This window comes from Pinus tabuliformis, chromosome X, assembly GCF_031772625.1.
Source record: "Pinus tabuliformis cultivar Carrire ecotype Pingquan chromosome X, CPIR1, whole genome shotgun sequence".
Lineage (NCBI taxonomy): Eukaryota > Viridiplantae > Streptophyta > Pinopsida > Pinales > Pinaceae > Pinus > Pinus tabuliformis.
This window is the reverse complement of record NC_142308.1, coordinates 123,873,515-123,889,333: the sequence shown is the minus strand read 5'-3', so window position 1 is coordinate 123,889,333 and position 15,819 is coordinate 123,873,515. Positions and strand designations below refer to the sequence as shown.

Here is a 15,819-nt window from a genome sequence, read left to right as displayed (position 1 = left end):
CAATTGCACTACCTGCTAGATAATTTGTCTCGTGAAGTTGTATTCAGCGGCGCCACCAGACCTTTCCTCTACCAATCTTCACAGCCATGAGAAAAAAGAAGTCAAAACACAATGTTCAGAAGGGCTGAGAAGCAAAGCATGCATTAGGCATTTAGATATTATCCACAATATTCCAACTTTAAATTAATGACCAAGAGTTTTAATGGTGAATTTTGAAGTAATCTGGCCCATCTAGAGAATATTTCATTGTGTAAACCATTTAATAAATTTTGAAGTAATCTGGCCCGTCTAGAGAATATCTCATTGTGTAAACCATTTAATCATTTAAAAAAACAAAAAATTTATAGTAAAATTCCAAATAATCTGGATATAAAATATAGAGATAAAGAATAACATGACCACATTTGTACTAACTAATCCATTATAAAAACAATAAAAAAAACACTTATTAAAAATTTGTATCTAAATGACTTACCTTGGCTCCATCGGGTAATCGAAACGCGTATTAACCTCCTGTACTCGCCAATACATATTAATTCAGAGGACTTAGTTTCCTTGCTTGTCCAATAACATCGTGAATGCAAAGGAAAGGCTGTGATATATATATATATATATATATATATATATATATATATATATATATATATATATATATATTTTTGCAATAAACCGATACCCAGCTTAAAAATATAATCCTTTACCATCGAAGCTCTGATTTCAGTATCATACAGCCTTGCTACTCACTTAGTCACAAGATGAGATTAAAAAACCACATATATTTGAATTTTATGGTTATGTTTTGATTGAGGATTTCTAAAATATTCTGAAATTTAATAGACAAATAATACAATCATTGTACCATGTTATTAGTCACCGGATGAGATAAAAAACCACATATTTGAACTTTATTGTTATGTTTCGATTGAGGATTTCTAAAATATTCTGAAATTTGATAAATAAATATATACTTTTTTCCTTTCCTATCGGTTATCTTCCAAAATCCACGATAAAATTAAGTTGAGTTCAACAAGATTTTGGAATTTTTTCCCTCATTATCATCCAGGCTATAATCAAGGCTTTCGACTGGTCGTAGCTGCAACTTTTGTTCCATATTCACTTCGCTTTCCAGAAAGCAACCCTGCTACATTAAAATATGTATATATCAGGTGGGTGGCCTAAATTAAATGAGACCATAACAGATTATGAGCTAACCCAAAAAAACAAGTACGATGACTTCAGAGGAAATGCATTAGTGAGATTATTCCAGCAAAATATATATTCTTCTGATGCCAAAGAAGTGCCTAGCATTTTGACGAACTATTTTAAACCCTTTTTATCTTATATCCATATATATTTGGATTTATTTTCAACATATACTAAAATCATTGTCTACTATAGATATCTGTCTGTATTGTCTATTTTCTTATCTTATACGCATATATATTTGGATTTATTTTCAACATATACTAAAATCACTGTCTACTACAAATATCTGTCTGTATTATCTATTTTCTCTGAATTCAAAAAAAACCAGAAAAAACACCTTCATGCTCTTGCTACCAAGAAGTCGAGCAGGTAATTTGATTATATAATTAATATGGTTATATAATTTGATTATATAATTAATATGGTTATATAATCAATATTACCAGAGGCTTTCATGTAGCAAATATGTTATAACTCTGAGAATCTAATCTAGATAAAAAGAAAATGACAACAATCTATGTAAAAGAAAATGACAACAATCTGTCCCACTACTCCACCTATGGTCTTTTTGAAAAATATCTTAACATTATTTTTATGTTTCATGACGCAAACAAATATATGAAAAACATAATATATACCTCTTATCTGTGGATAGGAGAGCTTGCTGTGTCCGGGAGAAATAGAGAAAGCTCATAGTCATCCTCCTTTTTTCCCACCTTTCAGACATTTCTCCTTGTGAAATTCACATTCATGGAGGAACCAGATGCCATGCACTATAAATGCTCATTTTTATCACAAGCACCTCGTTTTCTTTTAGAAACTAAGGAATACGACCCAACAGCCTGTTGGTCCTACTCAAACTTAATATCCTCCGCATGCAGAGGTAGAGGCAGCTTTTGAGGACGAGACGAAGCATCCAAAGCCATGGAAGAGTCCTCCTCGTTGCCTGTAATGCTCGAAGCTGGATAATCATAAGTTGGGTATCCTTCAACATTCTCTACATACTGAAACTCTTTATTTTGGAGCTGCTCAGTATCAAACTGGCTGGTTACATTGTCATGTGCCCAACTATCTAGAGATTGATCCAGATACATTGTCCATCCGGACTCAGAGATCTCACTGCCCATGCTGACCAGATCTTCTCTTTGTAAATGCTGGCACGAAGAACTAGAAATAGGTCTCAGCTCTCCAAGGGCAAGAGAGATTAACCGTCTCTGCAAAATGCGCTTACTCTGATCACTCGATATACTCCACATGTTTCCCAACTCAGAACGCAATTTAAACTTGGAATGCATATGTGTACGGTATTAGGCCTGAAATGTGGACACAGATCTACTGTTACTGTATTATTTAACTTTATAAAAAACTTCCAGCGTTTGACTTCATAGGTTCTAGCAGTGGACCCATCGTTAATTTCTTTCTCTGGTTACTTCAGAGTACCCCAAATTAGTACAAATTTTATAAATAAATAAATAAATTTTATAAATAATCATATTTAATATATATATAGAATTCACTATAAATTTATATATATATATATATATTAATAAATAAACTATATAAATTTTTATATATATATATATTAATAAATAAACTATTGGTAGTATTCACAAATCAATGGTTGAGATTTATTTCCAAAGTAGTTATGTGCTTCTTATCTTTTTAATTAAATTGATTAATTACAAAAAAATGTTATATGGACAAGTGTCATATCAAGTAGGTTATGGTATTTGGGCATGCGTTATTAATAAGCCATGGTATTGTAAGACGATCTATTTATAAATTAAGAATCTTTATGCTAAAGTGGAGATAAATTTTTATGGTTTAAAATTATGTTTCATGCTTTTTTAAGTATATATGTTCGACTTATATATTATTTTTTTTATCATTAATATTAATTTAAAATAAAATTATAATTTAGTTAGTTGCTATGATTTATTTTAATTTTAACAATGTAAAATGTAATATAAAGTAAGTGTTTTGATGTTTATTAATTTATATGGTTGTGCTAATCTAATTATCAATTATTATTAGGTGGTAGAAGGTAGGGATATAACTCACATAGAATATTCTAGAATATTCTTAGTAAGATACATGTTATTTTTGCACTTTGTAAATCCTGCAGTAAACACAAATGACGCGAAGGAGAAAAAAAATGAGACAATGAGAGACGAGACATCGCTGACGCGGATACAAGTGAAACAAAAATAGGGAGGAGAAAAAAATGAGAGACAATGAGAGACGAGACATGGCTAACGCGGATACAAGTGAAACAAAAATAGGAAATATAAACGTATCAGTTATCACCTATATGTTTTGAGCTTTTATGTCATTTGAAATTATGTTGGGGTTAATTTCCACATCTTTCCAATCAACATCAATTCCCATTATATGGGAAATATGATGGTGGGATGGTATGTCGTTATGATTGTGAAACAAAAATAGGAAATATAAATGTATCAGTCATCACCTATATGTTTTGAGCTTTATGTCATTTGAAATTATGTTGGGGTTAATTTCCACATCTTTCCAATCAACATCAATTCCCATTATATGGGAAATATGATGGTGGGATGGTATGTCATTATGATGGCTCCCTCTTAGTATCAGTTATCACCTATATGTTTTGAGCTTTATGTCATTTGAAATTATGTTGGGGTTAATTTCCACGTCTTTCCAATCAACATCAATTCCCATTATATGGGAAATATGATGGTGGGATGGTATGTCGTCATGATGGCTCCCTCTCAGTATAGTTGATTGTTGTAAAGTCTTGAATAGACTCTCAGTATAGTTGATTGTTGTAAAGTCTTGAATAGACTCCTTAATGGTATACACTGAAGTTTTGCTCACTACAAGTTTAGTGACTATAATTTAGTTAGTTTCTATGATTTATTTTAATTTTAGCAATGTAAAATGTAATATAAAGTAAGTGTTTTGATGTTTATTAATTTATATGGTTGTGCTAATTTAATTATCAATTATTATTAGGTGGTAGAAGGTAGGGATATAACTCACATAGAATATTCTAGAATATTCTTAGTAAGATACATGTTATTTTTGCACTTTATAAATCCTGCAGTAAAAACAAATGACGCGAAGGAGAAAAAAATGAGACAATGAGATACGAGACATGGCTGACACGGATACAAGTGAAACAAAAATAGGGAGGAGAAAAAAATGAGGGACAATGAGAGACGACACATGGCTAACGCGGATACAAGTGAAACAAAAATAGGAAATATAAACGTATCAGTTATCACCTATATGTTTTGAGCTTTTATGTCATTTGAAATTATGTTGGGGTTAATTTCCACATCTTTCCAATCAACATCAATTCCCATTATATGGGAAATATGATGGTGGGATGGTATGTCGTTATGATTGTGAAACAAAAATAGGAAATATAAACGTATCAATTATCACCTATATATTTTGAGCTTTATGTCATTTGAAATTATGTTGGGGTTAATTTCCACATCTTTCCAATCAACATCAATTCCCATTATATGGGAAATATGATGGTGGGATGGTATGTCGTTATGATGGCTCCCTCTCAGTATCAGTTATCACCTATATGTTTTGAGCTTTATGTCATTTGAAATTATGTTGGGGTTAATTTCCACATCTTTCCAATCAACATCAATTCCCATTATATGGGAAATATGATGGTGGGATGGTATGTCATTATGATGGCTCCCTCTCAGTATAGTTGATTGTTGTAAAGTCTTGAATAGACTCCTTAATGGTATACACTGGAGTTTTGCTCACTACAAGTTTAGTGACTATTAGAAAGAACACTTTATGATGTAGGTGTGTAGGTTTCTAGATTATTTTCTTTGACAAAGAGTTTAAGATGGTTTAAGAGGAAAACTTAGCTATCATCTAAGTCTTGGGAATGAGTTGCATCATCCAACACAAACAATTTTAACCAACTCTAATTTTAATTGGACCTCCGTAATTATCTATATCCAAACTTTCTCCTAGATTCCAGGAAGAAAGAGTTTACATAGTGGATATTGTTTTTCCTATGAAAATCCCCTGGCCATGATCTCATGTTTTCCTCTCTGGCTTCCCTCACCCAGATCATGAGAGGAACAAACATATATGGATTTATATATACATACAAATAGGAGGTAGATTGGTTCTAAATGTTCTCTATTGATTTCTAGCATACTAAATTTTGCACCATCATGTAGGCTCAATATAGTATCATTCAAGGCCAATATACATCACCCTTAAACAAAAGAACCCACATGTTTCCCATGTAAAGTATTAATGTATTACCATGAGGCTTAGGCATCATTAGTGAAGCTACTAACAACATGGAGATGACACCCTGGATGAATAGATGATTAATGAGCTACCTCCTAGCTTTCATGATGAGGATTCATCTATAGTTTTTAGGGATCTTTGCCTTCTATAAAAGAGATGGAATGGAGGCATGAAATTTGCAATTGAAACTACAAACTTAGTTGTGCTTAATGTCTAGCAAGAAAACCTAAAGGAAATGCCACTGCTAAGATATAAATAATATAGGTTATTGGAGAAACTTTTTTTGAGATGACACAAAATAAAACAACAAAAGGAGAGGATACAAAATTTCATGAATCAAGAATCTAAGTATAACGTTTTCAAACATAATGTGAATGATTTTTCCCTTTACTTTCACAATTGTGAGGAACCAATTGTAATTGTGCTACTTATCATTGACTTCTTAAATGATATTCTCACGAACAAGGATTATGATGCCAATATCATCATGGTCAAATAACAATTAGAATGAGGAATTTCATAATTGTGAGGAACTAGTTGTGCCACTTATCATTGACTTCTTAAATGATATTCTCACGAAAAAGGATTATGATGGCAATATCATCATGGTCAAACAACAATTAGAATGCGGACATCATCACATGGTAACAACAATACAATTTTGTTCCAACCAATGTACACTCCTTTCTACAAAGTGAAATATATTGGTTTTCCACCAACATTTATTAAACCAAATTTATGAAATGCATTTGAAGACATTGAGTCACTATGGAAAGAGAATGATCGGAACCTAGTTGATGCTATGGAAATGATTGAGTTAGATAAATACAATGGTCCAACGAAACAACAAATAATACCATTCTTTTATAGTTTGGACATTTTACACGAGTGAAATAAGGATAAGAAGCAACAAGTAACTAAATTAACAACATCATATAACAAATGATGAGGTAGTTTATGAAGGTTCCCCTTACTACTAAAGTCTTTCTATTAAGCTTTCCTCATAAAATTAGACCAATTTCTAATGAACAAAAATTATTATCCATTGTATTGTGAATTAAGGTGACATGAGATTACTTTCTTATGAAATGTTTGATTTAAATCATTTACTTATAAAGGTTCCAAAATATTAGTGAAGAGAATTTTCATAAATCCTTTAGAGTGGAGTGTGGTGCATGACCTTCACTTTGAACATATCTTGGTTGGAATCTCTGTGAAACATAACATATGATAAAAAAGAAACACCAGTAAAGAAACAAAAGTGGATAAATTTTTTACTTCTTTTTTCTATGTTATTGTTTTTTATGTCATTGCCTTACGGTGTTTCCTTTGCAACATGTGGTGCAAATGCTAGTTTATGTTCATCTATTCCTATCTCTTCTTTTTTATTATTTTTTACTTGGTCCACTATTTTCATATGGTAATAATAGTTTAGTAATAATAATATCATTCTTTTAATAACATTAGACCAGTATTATTAGTGTTAAGTATAATATTACTATTATTTAATAATAGTGAAATTTTACCAGAGAATTAAAGTAATAATGATATCAGTTGAGTCTCTTTAAATATAATGAGTATCATCAAACGACAATTAAAATAGTAACAATAGTAATACTATTCCTTTAATTAAATTACCCACATTATTAGTAAATTTACCCTAGGCTAATATTATTATTAATAATATTAATTTTAAGTTAATATAATAATATTACTATTAATAATATTAATTTGAAGTTAATATAATAATATTTCTATTAATAATATTAATTTAATATAAATTTGAAGTTAATATAATAACATTACTATTGATAATATTAATTTGAAGACTAAACAAAAAAGAAGAAGTAAATAAATAAATATTACCCTAGTCTATTATTAGATTAATAATATTTATTTGAGAAGTTAATAATTGGAATAATATTATAAAATTAAACTATGGTCTCTTTAAATAGGATTTACCATAAGATTAGAAAATATAATATTATTTGAATAATTTATTTAACAAACCTTGACCCTTTCCACCTAAGCCCTGGTCTAATCTAGTCGTTAGGAGTCTTTTTAACCGTTGCCCGGTCAAATATAGCCGTTGAAGGACCTGCATTCCCTATTTAACTGATCGCTCAGATTTGTTCCTCAACTTGTCCTGACGATGAACCACACTAGTTGGTTCGAAATGCGTCGACAAATGATTCTCTATGTGATTTTGCCGAAATTATTCTCACAGTCAAGTATGGATCACAGAAGTCTAAACTCTTTAATAATTTCCCTGCACGTAGAAGTGTATTGTCGTATTCAGAACACTTCTGACAATAAAACGAAAATTCAGTTAGCTACACTTAGAATGGGGGGAACAAATTTAATCTGGTGGGAAAGTAAAACTCAGATAGATGTAAAGCGTAAAGGAAAAGTCATCTCTTCATGGTCTAAGTTTTTAAAAGCTCTTAGGAAACAATTCTATCCTTTAGGATACATGCAGCAAGTTGTTATTGATTGGCAGCATCTGAGGCAAGGTAAAGGGTAGAGTGTTTAGGAGTTTACTTAGGAGTTCAGAAAGAAAGCATTGCCACTTGATATTTCATTGGATACACGTGAAACTTTATTAAATACATCGATAGTTTACATTCATATTTGCAACATACATTATTGATGTTTAATCCTGATGATTTTGATGAAGTGTGTATTCAGGCCATACATATTGAATCGGGTGGTAAACCATTCAAGTTTTTATCGCAATCACCCAAAGAGTTGGAAATTGATTCCAATGACAGTAAGGGGAAGAACAATTCGAAGAGAAAGAAGTCAGTGATAGCTCAAAAGGAAAGACCTACTTGTTCTCATTGCTAGAGAATTGGTCATGATGAATCTAAGTGTTGGAAACTTCATCCAGAACTTAAGCCCAAAAATTTCCTTAAGGAGAAGGATGAAAAGAAGGCAATTGCGGTAGTCCAGCAAGATCTAGGTTTAGATTTAGGTGATGAAAGGAGGATGACTGCTATGGTTACGACAGGTAAAACTTATGACACTGGTTCAAGTTCAAATACTATTCCATCTTCATCAAACATAAATCCTTCAAATGAGGATAAAAGAGTTGAATTGTTTAACATAAGGATAACTTCTAAGCATACAAAGATCAATACAATGTTTGACAGTGGATCACAAGCCAATCTAATATCTGAATATTTAGTTAAAAGCTTGGGCTTGGAAACACAGAATCATCCAAGACCTTACCCATTAGGATGGCTAAATAAATCAACTTAGATAAAAGTCACCAAACAGTGTCGATAAAGATTTGCCATTACAACTAATTACATTGATGAAGTGGAATTAGATGTGGTTCCAATAGACATATGTGGAGTTGTCTTAGGAAGTCCTTATCTTTATGATCGTGATGCAATATTTTACAGGAGAGAACATAAATATCACCTTAAGAAAGATGGGGTTGAATTTATTGTCAGGGCACATCAAAACAAAAATCACTTGAATTTAGTTGTTGCTAATCAGATGAAGCGATTAATAAGTTCAAATAAAAGATTTGTAATCATGTGTGTAAAGGAACAACATAATAGTCAACATGATGTTTGTTCAGATTATGAGTCTCAGCTTAAAGATAGTTTGATCAAAGAGATAGAAACTATTCCATTTCTATGTAAAACCAAACATCTTACTCATGAGCAGGGAATACAACATGAATTACAGTTTGTGCCTAAAGCTCCTCTTCTTAATATCAGACTAAATCAATTCAGTCCAAGTTTGGAAATTAACAGTTACAGCGATACAGGTCAGTGTTGGGGAAATACAGTGTGAAATTTCTCTTATATTGTGTCACCTATTCATGTTTCAAACAGTTTGGAAACCTCTTTTCAAGTGGAGAGGAAACCTATTTGTTTTCATATCAAAGCCTTTTCTAAAGCAGTGTCAAAGTATTTAAGGGAAACTTATGCATCAGGGGAAAGTGCTAATCAATGGAAACATCATTTAATGAATAAGGAAAAAGTGATTCAAATAAATCAACAGCTAATTCAATACTTTCAAAGACAAACTAAGTTGCAACAGTTTTCAAATTATAGTTTGATGGGTTTAATGCAGCAAGTTCACTTAGTAATCAGGAAGCAGGAAAGTATGTCAACTCAAGTAGTTGGTTTGATGTCAAAAACATCTTTGATTGTCTCTGTTATTTCGCAAAATAGATTGTTAATACATGTTGATGGTATTAAACAATATCCTGTAGAGATTGTTTTCAAAGATGATTGTGAATCACTAACTCATGGTTCTTCATGGAAAGAAATCAATTGCCATGTTCATAGCAGGTTGTTTGACCATCGTCGCAAGTTGTTCATACTGCAGATGGATGGAACAGGCCACCGACTCAAAATGTACCATGGTCAGCATTATCACGGTCATCACTTGTAGGTGATTGATCGAATGTATTGGTACATCATTAGGGCAAGGTGGAGAGTGAGGGAGCTCTACCCTCATCGACTATTTGTTTAGTCAAACTTTTATGGTCCAAAAGCTTTCAAGTGGAGAGGATTGATCCAAGAGGATCATCATCAGATCAGTTGCACAGGTTTGTTGTCAGCATTCAGTTCAGTGTCGTTTAATTTTAACAACGCTGTATATGGTTCAGGTTGTTCAGGTGATGTCTATGGTTTTTCATGGTGTTCAGTTGATATGGTTTTCTCCTGGTTGTCGACATGTGCTTGTCGTCAGTTTCGCCAGGATTTGACATGTGTTTGTTGTTCATCTTGCAGAGTTTTTGTGTCGACGTGTGATATTCATTAACCTCGTAGGAATTGGTGTCGACGTGGATTTGTCGACATAAGGTTGTCATCCACTTTGCAGGAGTTGGCGTCGACATGGGTTTTATCATCCATTACAAGGTTTGGTTATCGTCACTATGTGGGTGAATGTCACTTTGTGACAAATGATTGTAAAAGGGTTTGATGAACTCTATGTATTAAAACCCTAATCTACACCTAAAAACCTGACCAAAGTCTAATACACTAAACCATGTATTAAAAAATGCATTAAAAGACCATATTACGTAAGTTCTAAACCTATTGGACCATTCTACAAATCTAATACATTCCAAACTATGTTCAAAACCCTAAATCCATACATTAAAAAGTCCTAACCCTAGCTTTAAACCCTCTTGGCCTATGTTAATATGTTAAAACATTACAAAAGAAATAACATAGTTAATCGCTGGCCTCTAACCGCATCGGAGAAGACTGTGGTCATGAGGCATGTGAACAGGTAGAGGTAAATGTCGTAGGTTAACCACTGGCTTGGAAAGCGTGCGGGGGATGTTAACATGTGAACAGAGGTAGATAAGTCGTCAGGACTTCGAAACTGCAGGGTCTCCGTAGCAGGATTATAACCATGTGAACATCTATGCAAACCACGGTGGGGAGACCGCGTCAGAACCACCAGACTATCCGCCAACCGTCACCGCGCATGAGAACAGTCAGGGGGAGTCACCGAAACCGTCGGGCGGATAAACCATTAGGTGTCAGTCCGACAGTCGACTGTTGAGAGAACCCAACTGCTCACATGGAAACAGTTAGCCAGCGCGCAGTCAACCTAACCACCAGCGGTTGTATTTTTAATATATGGTTATATCTGGGTTTTTTGTGAAGTTTTTTAAAACAAATTAATTCAATGACCATGGCCTAATGACCCTAGGTGTCATTGAGTGACAAGAATGAGTATATACTGATCCAAATCAAGCCATTCATGCCTATATGACCCTAAGGCACCTCAAATGAACTTTGAAGGTTATAAATTCACCTTTTTGTCATGGAGAAAGACATTAGAGTGATTTTGGTTTTTGTATGCAGATTATGGAGGTTAGAGGTTGTTTTTGTTTTTAGTGTAACAGGAGCATCCAAAGTCAAAATTGGGAATCGTGATAGGCGTTGGAAAGATGGTTTAGAGAGCTATCCTTTGACAGTGACCAGAAGTGCCTACGTGCACATTCAGTTTGGTCAAATCTCTGTGTAATCGACCTCTTCTGTTTCAATCCTAATAAAGCGGTCGCCCATCTTGAAAGCGGACCCGGAGACGTAGTCCATCAGGGATGAACTCCGTAATCAATTTTGTTGTCTGGTATCACTATGTTTTTACTGTTTTCACTTCTGTTATGCATCTTACTTATGTTTTATCAATTGTTGTAAAGTCTTTCTTCTCAAGCAGTTCTCTCGGTTTCCACACTTTTAGTTAACATTCTATTCATTAATGGCTAATCAATTCTACATCAGTTTTAACATATGATCATTTCAGATCATGGGGTATTTGCTTGAACGTGTGTCCCATAAACAGCAAAGAGATAAAAGCTTTTGTTATGGAAAAGTTCCACAAGCGTACTTGGGATAAGGAGCTAGGAAGAAAGAAAAAGTACTATATTGAAGTGTTTAATCCCACTCATAGTCATCAACCAAAAGCATACATAGAAGCCAATATCTCTTGGAGAGCCAAAATTCGTATTGCTCAATTAAGGACTAATTATCATAAACTACATTGTGAAACAGGGGACTGGAAAAGGCCAAAAGAAGTGTGAGAGGAAAAAGTATGCATTTTTTGTTCTTCCAGAAAAGTGGAAACAAAAAACATTTCATTTTAGAATGTGAGGCCTTCAAAATCAACACGGAAAATTATGCAGATATGCTGGCAGCTAGCTCTTGGGATAATCTATTTAGTGAGGGGTTTGTCGAGAAGCTGGGAGCATTTATTTTGAAGCTTCAAAGAAAAAGGGTTGAATACATCAAGAAGATGAAGAAGCAATCTGTCCCATAGGCTATCTTTAACCTAGTGGACGTTAAACTAATTCCTTTCTTTCTTTCTTTCTATATTTAAAAAGAATTAATTAGTTTTAAAATTTTGACTATACAAAATGTTTTAGGAACTAAGTATTTTGATTAGAAACAAAGTGTTTGATATCTATATATAGTTATTAGTGATTTAATTTATACCAGCATAGATCCATCTTAAGTACAGATCTAACATGAGCCGAGAGCATCAAATTTCTTCACGTGCAAACTTTTTTAGAATGCAAAATTCAATGTGTTATTTTTCATTGTTTAAATAGTATTTTTGAATGCTAAAAAGAGTATATATGGGACCAAATAAAAATTTTAACCATAAAAACTAACCTTTTTTTATATGAAGTTGATATCGACATAAATTAGTTAACATAGATATTCAAATTGTTTATTTAAATCTGTTGAAATATTTTTGAAAAGTATAAGATTTAAACATATATTTCACGCATTTTTTTTTTTTTACTTTACAACATATTCATTTTTGTTTTAATTATAGCGCTATTTAGAACATAATTTTTATTTTTTATTTTAAAGTTAACATAGATCTTCAAATTGTTTATTTAAATCTATTGAAATATTTTTGAAAAGTATAAGATTTAAACATCTATTTCACACATATTTTTTTATTTCTAATTATTTTACAACATATTCATTTTTGTTTTAATTATAGCGCTATTTAGAAAATAATTTTTATTTTTTATTTTTATTTTAAAGGGGCACTTACATACGGACAAACTTACACATCCCTCATATTGGGTGTAGAATGAGCCTCTTGGCTCAATAAAATTTATTTGTTAAATGAATAGTAAAACAATTGTTATTGTGTATTATTCATAAATACTAATTAACATGTCTTTACAATTCAATTTAAAAAATAATTTAATATTAAATCACAAATTATAGATCATCCCAACTCCATTTTACTCTGCAAAAGAAAGCAATCTTGTTTAAAGACGCAATTGATAGATAAAAACAAATTTTTTGTTCCATATTCCCTTGTCTTCATTTTCACAAACACAATTGCATTCAACTATATATCAATCATGTACAATGTTGTTCCATATTCCATTGTCTTCATTGTCACAAACATAATTGCTTTCAACTCTATATCAATCATGTATAATGTCTGTGAACTTTGTAGGAGACAAATGATTGTGCAAAACAATTTTCTCACAGAAAAGCACCATTTTAGCACAACATTTTCACTTTCATTTCTATTTTTTTATGAAGGGTTTAATTCATCAGCTCATATCCTATGAGCAGTTCAAACTCCAATTATCTATATTTAAACTAAGCGTCCGGTACTAGCTACTATGTAGCACTTGCTTTATTATATCATTAATGTTATGCATGTCATAGTAAAAAAATTATAAAATATGTTGTGTTATATATATATATATATATATATATATATATATATATATATATATATATATATATATCTATATATATATATATAATCAAGGTTGTTTTTTGGAGTAAATATTGTATTGTCTTCTAAAATTGGGATTTACATGGATATGATATAACACAGGTTAGTATTTCATTAGAGAGTCTCGACCATAGCCAAAAGTGCACTCTTCACAAAGTGGAATTGGACATCATGCTTTACAAAAAACTGAATAGAAAATATATACACTAAAAAGGGTCCAAATTGGTCTAGAGAGTGAACTAGATGATCATAATACAAAATAGACTTGAGCATAGCAAGGCTACATCGAGGGATCGAGTTAGTAGCAGCAACCTGAATAGGGTATTCAATGTTGTTAGGGGTGTTGCTTCTCGAGGGAGGAATGCCAAGACATTGCTCAATGTGGCCCAACCATTGATCTATGTTCCTCAAGTGACGGTGAAGGTGCTCCAAAGAATGTAGGATGTCAGCCCGGTGCTCGAAGTGATCCATCGGAATTCTACTTATGAGGAAACTGAAATGCCAATACAAATCAATGATGTACATGTATTAATTAAACCAACCTCAAGTATGCTCAACATCTCTCAACCAGTCAACCAATTCTTCTAGAACTTCTATATGAAAGTTGTTGACATTGGGAGGCCCCTTCTTGTTCCTTATGAGCTAACTCCTCCTGGATGTGTCCTGGGTGAGGTCCTTAAACCTGGCTGATGATTCTTAAAGCCTATTATGTTATGCAACCAGCTCACAAAAAGATATAGCAACGACTTAAAAAATATCCTCTTCAAGGGGGAAATCTCCTTTACTTCACATAGATGAACAATTCTTGGATGATATAAATGACAAGACCTCCTTTGTATATATAGGAGTCTAAGGGGTCGCAATATAATCAGAGCCTACATAAAAATAATAATGTAAGGGCACAAAAATAACAATAGTGGCCTTCTATGGGGTACCATAATAACAATATGGGGGCTACATGGGCACAATAATAACAATAAGGGGGGCTACACCAGCAATAAAAATAAGGGGGGCTACACTAGTATTATAGGGACCTAACATGCCCCTCTCCTTCAAAAAAGTGGCGCCCTCAATGCTTGAGTAGTTCTGGATGCTTCTGTATAAAATTCTCATCCTCCCATGTGGAATCTTCAACGGGTAAGTTCTTCCACTTAATGAGATACTCTGAAATTAATCGATTTCGTAGCTGTCAGGTTCTTGTTTTTGTGACTGCTTCAGGCTCAAATATGATTTTTCCTTCTTCGTCAAGTTCTGGAAACATTATTTGAACTGGAATCTTTTCACCGATAACCTTCTTTAAGCATGAAACATGGGAAATTGGGTGTACTCTAGAAGTTACAAGCAGCTCCAATTTGTATGCCATAGTACCAATATTTTGCAACATGTTATAGACATATTTGAGCAAATCAACCCCAACTTATATGTCGATGTATTAGGGTTCATCAACCCCTAAAAGAGTTGTTTCATACCCTAAAGGAACATAGTCATCTGAATACATCATTCCCCAAAAGTTCCATCTGAGAAACCATCCAGAAACTGCCTAAATTGAACCATACTGACTGCTCCACTGGCAAAGTGCGATGCATACTGAGTGGTACACTGCCAGGGTGTGATGCATACTATTTAGGCCTTCTATAGGGTGCGATGGGTGAGGATGGACAAATGTCTGGGACATTTGTCAGTTGATTGCTCATGGAATCTTCTACAAACTTCCCCTGTGCCACTTGCCTCTTTGAATTCGCCCAAGGATGAATAAGGGATCTAAGAAAATCTCCAATCCCTTCTCTTGTGGAACCCATTGTAACAAGTGGAATGACACTAATCAAACCCCATGGATGACTCACACCCTTGCAAACATCTATAAATGGATCCCTCATCCAAGAGATCTAGAGGCTGGAATATTGTGAATTGCAAGGAAGTGCTGATAGTTTGAGGAGAGAGTATTGTATTCTTGTTGGAGTGATCTTGCTATTTCATGAGGTGAAGAAGGATTGAAGCTGGGAGGATGATGCTGGATCAAACAACTGGGTTGTAATTCTCCTTTCTATTAATAAATCTCTTCAAGTTTTCTTGCATATGATT

At 33.0% G+C, this 15,819-nt stretch overlaps 1 pseudogene; it reads right to left on the bottom strand.

The window, feature by feature from the left end:
* Positions 1-1,847: 1,847 nt before the first annotated feature.
* LOC149138742 (uncharacterized) lies at positions 1,848-2,428 on the bottom strand (annotated as a pseudogene).
* Between the last annotated feature and the right edge of the window lie 13,391 nt (positions 2,429-15,819).